The following is a 10,733-nucleotide window of genomic DNA, read 5'->3' as shown; positions in this document are numbered from 1 at the left end:
GAAACGAGGTAGAAGGATTCAACCGTAAGCAAGATCAAATGACATGTTTTGAGATTTTTATCAATTGGAAAAAAATCCATGATTTGTCGTTTGTAATTTTCCTCGGTGGGAATTTATTTTCCTAGTTGGAAAAGCCCACGTATGTTGTAAAACTAATGTTTAATGGATAGCAAATTTGAAGGGTATAATCTCTATATGCATGTATATGAGATGGATTGTTTTTCTTTCCTTGTTTATATTATATTTACTTTAAAAATTCCATCAATGCTTTTACTCAATAGATATGTAGTAAATTAATTTATAGCAATATAATTTACTAAGGAATAAATTGCGAGTAACTAGGGCTAGTAAAATTTAGCATGGTATTAAATCTTGCACTCTAAAAGAGAGGCCAATTTTTAAGTTTTTCATAGATAAGCTAGCAAATTGGTGAAGGTCATGCTTTGGAGGGAGAGAGGGAGACTGTACCATTCAAGAGTTTGGAAGGTTTAAATTTTTGTGGTTATTTTTTTAAAGGACCAAAACATGGGTGTATCAAATCTACAAGGAGATCTTAGCAAATCTATAAACCAACAACATTATTATTCTTGTGGGTGCTAGAACCTCATCAAAGTTTCCTACAAAGCAAGGTAACTCAAAGGACATCAAAATCAAAGATCACATCATCTTGGAACAGGTTGAAACCATGATGTAGTCTTGATCTACAAAAGAAGGCAAACCATATTGAAGGCAAGAAGGCACTGTCGTCTCCAAGGTTATGAAATCAAGCAAGGATCATCTCCTTGCCCTAGAAAAAGACCATCCGAGGAAGCAGCAAATCATCCTCATCAAAAGGGAGAAACCTTTTCTATTGAGGAAAGGCTCTCACTTGAAAGAAGAGCATCCAAGAAGAAGCCCGCGTACATCTTCTTCAACCATCATCAACATGATCAAGGTGAAGATTTCATCTCCACATGACAAGTAAGTATCTTTTCATTCTATAATCAAGTTTGGTTAAACGACTTCATGATTGCAAGGACATCTATAGGTTGGATGGGTCATCAAGATTCCTGGCATGAAAAAGGAGGATAGTTATAGTCCTCTAAGTAGTTGAAGTAATTAAACATATCAAAAGGTCTCATTTGCATTTATGGAAAGGGATACTTATGAAAGATCTCCTCATATAGCAACATTGGAGACATCAAAGAGATGTATATGATAAACCCATTCCCTGAAGGTGCAATGAAGAAGGTCACATGAAATCTGATCTTCATGAAAGTTGTTAGAGTCTTATAATAATAGGATTCATATTTTGAATTGGCTATGGTTAGTCTAGTAATATTGTACATACTTTGGGTTTCTGCAAAATGTTTTCCAAAATAAAAATTTAAAAATGTAAAGAGGGTATGCCCTAAAAGAATAATCAAAGGAAAAAAACAAAGAAAAAAAAAATCAAAATAGTGAAAAATATGAACCCCAAAAAGAAATATGTGCAAAAATGAAAGTGTGCCCTAAAATGAAAGTGTGCAAATTCAAATGCCACTACCATTGCTTTACTTTGTAAAATAAGATTGTATGCAGCTTGTCAGAAATGCCACAATCCATGATGGTCAAATAGTTTAATCTTGACTCATTCATGCTTTAAATTTCATGTTGATAGATAGAGAATAAAGATCTAGCCAAACTGTTTAACTTTGGCAGATCAGTAGTTAGGTAGAAAATAAAAATGAACTCATTAGTTTAATCTGAGCCATTGGAAGTTATAAGGTTAGAATTAGATAGTTTGCTTATCAAAAGAAAAATAAATTAAGGGTCAGCAAGCTTAAATGCACCCATTGAAATGAAGAGAAAATGTTAGGATAAATAAAGGGTAGGTAGAAGAAGTTTTGCAAAGTGCACAAGGTTGTTAAGTCAAAAGCACATTTTTCATACTTAATCCTATGTCTCATGTGCAAGAGTAATTGTGAGAAAGAAAGGATATGCACCAAGCTTGTTGGCTAATTTCCCCTCATTTTACTACACCACATATTTATTTGCTAATTTCCCCCATTATCCCTTCATTACTTATAAATACCATTTTCCCCTCATTTTGACCTTTACTCCTTGGTTTCACACATTACCCTATAAATTACCCTTCAAAAAATCATCATCCTTCCCAAAAAAAACCCCCTTTCCCTAGTGTGAAACCCATTCCCCATTACAAATATCACTTCCCCCCTTACTAATTTCTTTTTTCCCCCTAAAAACCCACAAAAAAACCCTTTATCCTAAGTTTTTGTTATACCCTTGCATTATCTAATTAACATCCCCCACTTTGTATTTCCCGACAACCCTTTTTAACCCACCAACCCTTGGTGTAATTAAAGAAAACCCCGCCATATAACCCATGGTCCCACCTTTATTAGCCCACATTATATTAAAAATGCCCACATTATTGGTTAATTAATTACAATTTGTTGTAATTAAATCCCGGGTCCCGCCAACCACTTTCCTGATTCCATCCGTGCAACTCAACTGCATGATAGCCCTCCGATTTCCTACCCCCAGATCCGACAGTGTACAACCATATCGAGCGGATTCATCGTCCGACCGATAATAGCCCGAAAGCACGCGAGATTCATGGTTTTGCGTGGGCATTGTTCTGTTATGTGACGGCACCAGGTTACATTGCGTGCTCACGAAAAATACCGCTCGCCCTCCAAAAGCGGTGTGATGGCCCAAAAAACCACCTCCCCGCCTAAACCGAAAACTTCCCACTTTTCATTTAATAATTTACGCGCCAAAGTGTAATTGTTACCCGTTAAAAGGCTAAAAAATCCCCAAAGTGCTCTTTCGATCATTTTTCACTGCAAACTGCTGCTTATCCATTTGCGACACCCTGAACCTCTGCGACCAATTTGACCACCTTCTGCTACCTGAAGACGCTCTGAATACCCAATTGAAGCAGCCAGTTAACAATTGAAGCCTCAATGCCTTTTGCAATTACCACAGAACCCAGTTTGCACACCAAATCGCCAATTTCCAGGTATTCTTGGAAAAAACCAGAACGGCCCTTGAATTTGAAAACGCAGAGTGTAATTGAATGGTTAATTAATTGAATTAACTAAAGAAACCTTCCTGAAATTGAAGAGAAACTTATTTCTACATCCCAAACCCTTTTTACAGACTGTAATTACCCTCCCAACTATACTAGAACTTCTAAACCTCACTCCTGAAACCACTGAAAGCCTAATTCAAATCTGTAAACCCAATCATGGCTTCCCAAACCTCTCTGGACGTGAGACCTCTGCAAACCCCTCACCTGGACATTGACCACCTTGCCTTAGCAAACCGAGACTTTCAAATAAAGGACACTACTTCCCCTGCCTACCTACTAAAGCTCCACTACTGGAGTAAAGACAAATTTTTGAACCAGAATGATGACATTCACCATTGGGAGTCTAATTTGCCCAAGTACTTGTTTCCAGAAGTACATCCATTCCTAGAAATCATCCACTTTTGTCATGCTTAAAACATTCCCAGCCAAAAAGCCATTGTCACCCTTGACCAACAAGTTTTATTTACCATCACTGCAGAATCCATTAACCAAATGCTACAGGTCCAACCAAGCCCAAATGAGACCCCACTTTCTATTGAAGGCTTGCTGGACCTATATACCAAGTTAAACCTTCCCAGAATAGCCCAAATTTTCCAAACATTCATCATAGAGGAGTGTCATACTCCTACAAAAAGTCCTCCATACGCTGCCACCATTTTTTCTGAGGGAGACAGACAAATCATAACCATGCTCTCCTGCATTTTAGGCTACACCTCTAATGAACATGTGGATGGGGTTGTTCTTTCCTTCCTTTCCATATTTTGCCCAGGCAAGCATCATGGCATCATGGAAGCATTAGAAACAAGAGCTCGTGGGATCACCATGGGAATAATGAAGGACAAAATTCATGGCAGACAAACTTGAAGGATATAACTCTTGGGAACTTTAGTGAACAAGGAAAGGAAGAAGCCATCCAAGACAAGGTTCATCATACATCAAAAGGGAAACATCTGCCAGATGGGGATATACAAGATCCTCAAGATTCTCTGATGGAATCCTCATAGAAGGGTTCACCAATCTAGAAAGGAAGCAAGTGTTTCATCAAGAACTCCAACTTGTGGAATACGAAAAGAAGCAGATCAAGGGGTTGAAGACACTTCAATCAAGGAAGCTGTTGAAAGAAGCCTAGATGACCTAAAGGTAAAATAAGTTATGTATCCTTGTGTTCAAAATTATAATACCATGTCATATAGTTGCAGGTAACATAGATCATTACTTCTATCTTGAGAAGCATGATCAAGAGAAAAAAGATCTCCTCCTCTGAAAGGATGCAAGAAAACATAAAAGTCACACTAAATGAAATCAACATAATATGTCATCATATGAAGTGGTTGACTACAAATAAGAAACTTTGATTGTAAGCACCTGGGAATGGAATGTGTGAGGTAGGAAGAGATTGATATGCAACGCTGATGAAGGCAATCAACATCTAAAAGACCAAGAAAACTTGACTAGGAAATCTCCCGGACAGATATGAAGACTTTGATGATGAAGACCCTTGACAATGGATATCTTTGGGAGATGTGTCAACATGTATGTAGGATGTTGATATCTACAAGAAGATGTCATGATGAAGAGTCATCTTGTAAGGTATGATTTAATATTACATTTTGATTTCTTGAATAATATCTAGATGAGTTCATGCAGGGCTACTCGAATAAGAGTTGTAAGTACAAGTACAACTAGTATTCATATGGTGGATGGAAGAAGCTGGATGAGAAAGTAGTCATATGAAGAAGGTTCTAGATATATATCAAGAAGGCCACTTTCCATAAAGAAAGGAATGGCATGACAAACCAAAAATGAAAGTGATCGGTGGTTGAGGCCCTATAAGGAAGAAGCTCAACTGAATTTCATGACATCAAGGAAAGAATTTGATCAAGCAACAGAAGGAACCACGAAGAAGTTGTTGATAAAAAATGAGAGCCTCTTGTTAAGAAGGAGCTCTGATAGGTCCCTGATCAAGAGGGAGCTTGGATTGGGTCTCCCCTGATTAAAAACGAGTGACAATGTTGTTTTTCTATTTCATGTGTCATGCACTAAACGAAGACTAACAGTCATAAATCTTAGTGAAGGCCACGAAGAGAAATGTAGACATGTGATGGATGTATCTTCCCTAGTTGAGAGGGGGAGACAGACACAACATTCTTGTCTTCATTTGGGAAGAAAGAATGGAGGATTGGGTAATCATCTGGCATCTGGTGCTCTTTGAGGATGTGTAGGGAATCCAAGATATGAGTAGGCAAGAGGAATGATATTCTTTGAGGGGTGGGAACCCAAAATAAAAATAGTCCTAGAAAGTCATACTAAATGAACACCCATGTGGGTATGTACCTTGAGAGACAATGATGAAGGTGTTTATAATCATTGGTCTCGCAAGCGTTGTAGCTCATGGTCTCGTGGAGAGATGGAGTTGTTAGTCAAGGCCTTGCACTGTGACAATGTTGATTGATATGATGTTATGCAGATGGGATTACCAATCTGATTCTTCTTATGAGAAATTCTTCAGATTGAGAATGACCCAGTACCATTACGAATACCTCCCTAGTTAAGAGGGGGTGTTTAAGAAAGTGTAACTAGGTTTGGTCTTCATAAATGTAATTTTGATCTTTGTACTTGTAAAAAAAAAATATTATTTTTGTAAAATTATAAAATGAGTTTCTTGCTCATTACATAGGTCAAACACATGTTGAAGAGCTATAAGAAAGTCAAAGAGTCAAAGAGCTCTTCTTGAGCATATATGTAATGTATATGAGTCAACCTAGAGTTTAGAGCATCCCTCCAAGACAAACACAATCCTCTTGAAGAAGGCAGCAAGCTAAACGATGAAGAAGGCAGTCATGTCGGCCTCAAAATATATTTAAATGACAAGTCGGCTCATATGTGGAGACACAACAGTTCACTGTGACATGGCTTATTTATGGAGGCAAAACCACAATAAATACCCCGCTGGGGTCACCACAAGAAACCAAGAATCTCGGACAATCTGAATTTTGGATGGGTGCAGGAGGTCTAGGATCTCAAATGGAAAAGTGAGTACACCACTCTAAAATCTCAAACAAGTAGAATACAAGAACTCGATCAAGTATAATAGTACAGGAATCTCAGAGTAGTAAAATGATACAGAGTTACAGTGTTTCGAATAGAGGGGTCTAGAGTTTAGGATGAATATTACAGGGGTACATACTCTCACAGTGTCGACATAATAAGATGAAATACAATAATGTATTCTCAACATGACAGTAACAAGCATGATCTCGGTGAAATGGAACACAATTACATTCTTGTTGAAGATCTCAATAGTCTTGGTAACAAGGATGTCCACACTCTCAGCATAATTATGATGAAAGGATCTCATAAGTGACACACTCTATCACGACATACATCAGGGTGTTGTCATGGTCCTATCATAGTTATGATCTCGTTCTCGATGGAGACATAGTCACAAAGGTTATGATCTCGGTGAAGGATAGCAAAGATGTTACAGCAGTAACGAAGTGGTGCAATAATGGTGCAACAATGATGATGAGCTCAGTGTTGACAAAGAAAGAGGATTGGTGTCTTGGTCTTGGAGTGGCCTAATAGGTCAAGGGTCATGGTCTTGGTATTCATCAATTGGAAACTCTATAAGAAGAATTTTGTGCAAGTTTTCCTCTCCAAGAGGGAGAGGTTTTGGCCCTAGAAGAAAGCCAACATCTTGTGTTCTTTTCTCTTATCTTTTGGTAATTGCTTAATGAAGTAAGAAATACACACACTCATGATACCAAAAAGGAGATTGTGCTAATAAGAAAGAAAAAAAGTTAAAATACCTCACAAATAGTTATCATGCTAAAAAGAATCACATTAACTCTAATTGCCCTAGATTCTTCAACAAAATGTAGCACTCATAGGCAATTCGTGAGATGATGGATGTCGTAGAAAAAATCATTTGGTCTCACACTTGGCAAAGAAGCAATTGGCCAAAGATATGTTTAAGGCTTTCGTAGACCTGTTCTAGAGTGATAACATGAACAAGATCTTGAAAACCAAGCTCAAATTCATCTAGATGTCACGGTCTGATAATGTTAACAGTAATTTTGTGAAGATCTAGATATGATATCAAATTGCATCCATTGGAGAGAGTAGATGAGACAACTCCTAAATGTGTTCACCAAGCCATGGGAATTATTTGTCAAGGGAAAGGGGAAGGGTTCCAAGCGTAACAATGAAGGATCATAGCCAGGGAAGAATGACTTGAGCAAGCTCAAGTGTTTCATTTGCTACAAAGATAGGCACCGTGCATCATAGTTTCCAGAGAGGAAGAAGGGAAGGGGATGTTATAGCATTAGCGAAGGTTCAGATAATGGACTTCTCGTTGGTCTCATATCTATCCACCAGCACCATCACTAGGAGTGCTTGGCACTTAAATAGCAATGCATCACACCACATGGCAAAAGCAAAGGACTTATTTAGCAGTGTGACAAAGAAAGACTCAAAAGTGCATGTGGAGCTCGGAAATGATACCAAGTATGCAATGAAGGTAGAGATAACCATTAAGTTCCATCCCCAATCAAGAGGAACATTGAAAGCCAAGGACACACTATTTGTACTAAGATTGAAAAAGAACTTACTCTCAGTCATAGTGATGGAGGATAGAGGATCTGAGGTCATGTTTAAAAATGGAAAGTTGTTCATTCACCCAAAGGATACTAGCCCAGACACGGTGCTAGACATCGAGGTTAAAGAGTACAACTTACACATGTTGAAGGGCAAACATATTCAAGTCTTGGTACATGACTGTGACAACTTGTGTGAATTGGGGGATAGGAGGATGGGACACTTTCACTACAAGGCATCACAGATTATGAGGGAGAATGTCACTAGTCCCCCAAAACATTGGAAAGAATTCCAAGGCTACCAAGTAGCGAGGGCAAGTCCAAGGGGATCTTGGATCACATTCATTCATATGTGTGGACAGAGATGTCAATGGCATTTGTGCAATGAGCACTATATTATGCCACATTCATTAATTACTCCAAGAAAACCTTGGATCTTCTTAATGAACACCAAGGATGAGGACTCCATTCAATTCGAAAAGTTCAAGGCCCAGGTGGAGAACCAAAGAGAGAAAAGGATAAAGGTCTTGGGGTCAAATAATGGGATTAATGAATCAAAACATTTCTACAAGGAGATAGGGATCAAGTCGGAGATGACAATCTCGTATAACCCTTAGCAAAACGAGGTTGTGAAGAGAGAACTAGTCTCATAAGAACTGCTAAAGCAATGATACATAACCAAGATCTCCCCAAGTTTATTTGGGTAGAAACATGCAACACAACAATGTATGTTTAAAACAGGAGTCCTCACATGATCTTAGGGAGAAGACTCTTGAGGAAGCATTTACATGCATAAAGCTAGAGATAAGACACCTAAGGATCTTTGGTTGTACAATGCACATCCGCATTCTTATGGAGAAGAGGATGAAGTTGCAACCCTCTAGAGAGGAGCATATTTGTGGGGTGCAACAAAACTTAAGGCATACATTATCTTCATTCCAACACAAAGGAAGACAATTGTTGGCAGGGGATGTGAAGTTCCAAGAGGGGCTAGCACTAGGAAGTCTTAAGAACCACTTTAGTAACAAAGTAGGAGGATAAAGAGGCTCTGAGCAACATTCATCAACTACTTATAGTTCAAGGAGTCTTCAAGTGGGGAGGAGGGGCCACTAACACTTCCTACCAATTATGTTAAGAAACCTCGATGGTTTGAGCAAAACACTAAGGGATGTTGAGGAGTATATGGAGGCTCATAAGAGCACATTCAAGGAAAGCAAGCCTCCAAAGAAGTTTCTAAAATTCTTGGCATTGATGAGTCACGTCACTGAAGAGGCAGTAGACCAGGATGTTTGGAGGAAACCCATGGTGAAGGATGATGTGTGGGACATTGTACTAAGCCTAGAGGGAAAGCTAGTTCCAAGTGGCTCTTCAAGAAATACCTTCCTCACTAAGAGGGAATTGATAATAGTACATTGAACAAGCACTTCCGCACGAATCAGAGTGTCTAGATGTTTGGAAGTCATCCAAAGGACTCTTAACATTGCAAATTACTTTAATTAAAGGAATAATTAAAGCAATTGACTTTTATAAAGACATATTAGTGAGCACAAAACACAATGAGATAGTGAGATCTTAGTGATTGGGTGGAGAAACTTCCAATGGCCAACAAGATCAAAAAGGGGGTCTTGAGAGTTTTATCAGCTAGAAAAAAAATCAGATTTTGTATTTGTAATTTTCTTCAATGGACATTTATTTTCCCAATTGAAAAAACCCTTGTACATTGTAAAGCTAATGTTAATTAAACCCTTGTACATTGTACAGCTAATGTTAATTAATAGTAGATTTGAAAGGTATAATTTTCTATTTGGGTGTGAGATTAGTTGTTTTCCTTCCGCTATTTATTTTTTATTTGCCTATTAAAAATTCCAACAATGCATTCATTCAATAGATTTGCAATAAATTAATTTAAAAAAAGAAAACTTACTAGGTAATAAATTTCTAGACATTGGGGATAATAAACTTTAACACTAGTGAGAACCACATCGTGGATTGAGCTATAGCCAGTGGTCTTGTACCCGGGTTGACTGTGTTTTCTGGTCTTAATTTTAGCCTTTGGATGGTCTCTTAACCATTTTGAGCTTAACAAACTTCGGCATCTCTAAACTGGTAGACTACCTTTTAAGAGGTTCAATGGCCACCCCTTCCAATCCTCAAGGTCATAAATCCAATGCAAATAGTGTTTGCTAGAACCAGATTTAGATTGAAGGTCTGAGACCCCTCATTGCAATAATGGACAACATAAAAGGAAACAAAGCTTCGTTAACCTTTATCACCTCTAAGGTGCAAGAGAAATAGCATTGTCACCCAAGAAGTAAACACAATGAACTTGCTCGTGCAACAAACGAAAAGATTGGATATTTTAGCAGTTGAATGTAGTATGCTCTAAAACTTAGCTCTGAATGCGACAAGGACCTTGGAAAGCAAAGCTAAAAGAAGATGACACAATGCACCAATTCAGAGAGACAATAGACATGGACTAGTAGCACCCCCCCATCAGAACTCTGATAGGAAGAGGTCAAAATTATCTGAGGTCAAAAATTTTCACGCTTTTGGTTGAGTCTCTAGTTTATGAATATTTGTAAAGCCACAAGAATTCTAGAGCTTTTTATGAAGGTAGGATCATCTGAGAAAATATTGAATACACTTTTTGTAGACTTCAGTAAATTGTCCCATGTAAAATCAGAGCTTATTGACTCAGGGCTCAGATTCACTAAAGCATATTTATGTACTACGATGTATGCATTATCTACAGAGTTCTAAATTATATAACAACTAGTGAAACATGGTATTCGAAAATTCAAAAAATGTCATAGGATGAAAGAATTTATCATCTTTGTGATACTAAGAAAGTGGAGGATGAAAAACACTCTTAGAATGCATTACCTATACAAACATCAAATTTCAATGTCAAAATACTTGTGACAATACACACCTTCCTAACCTTTTAACTCGTAAAAAACTATAGAAATTCAGGAAAGCTTTTTAATAATACTTTCAAGCATAGAAATAAAATTATAAGGCTAACCAATTAATTCCAAACCATTTTTTCTCAAGGTCCAATA

The sequence above is a fragment of the Pinus tabuliformis genome, chromosome 6 (genome assembly GCF_031772625.1).
Source record: "Pinus tabuliformis cultivar Carrire ecotype Pingquan chromosome 6, CPIR1, whole genome shotgun sequence".
In the NCBI taxonomy this organism is placed as follows: domain Eukaryota; kingdom Viridiplantae; phylum Streptophyta; class Pinopsida; order Pinales; family Pinaceae; genus Pinus; species Pinus tabuliformis.
Note: the sequence above shows the minus strand (reverse complement) of the source record.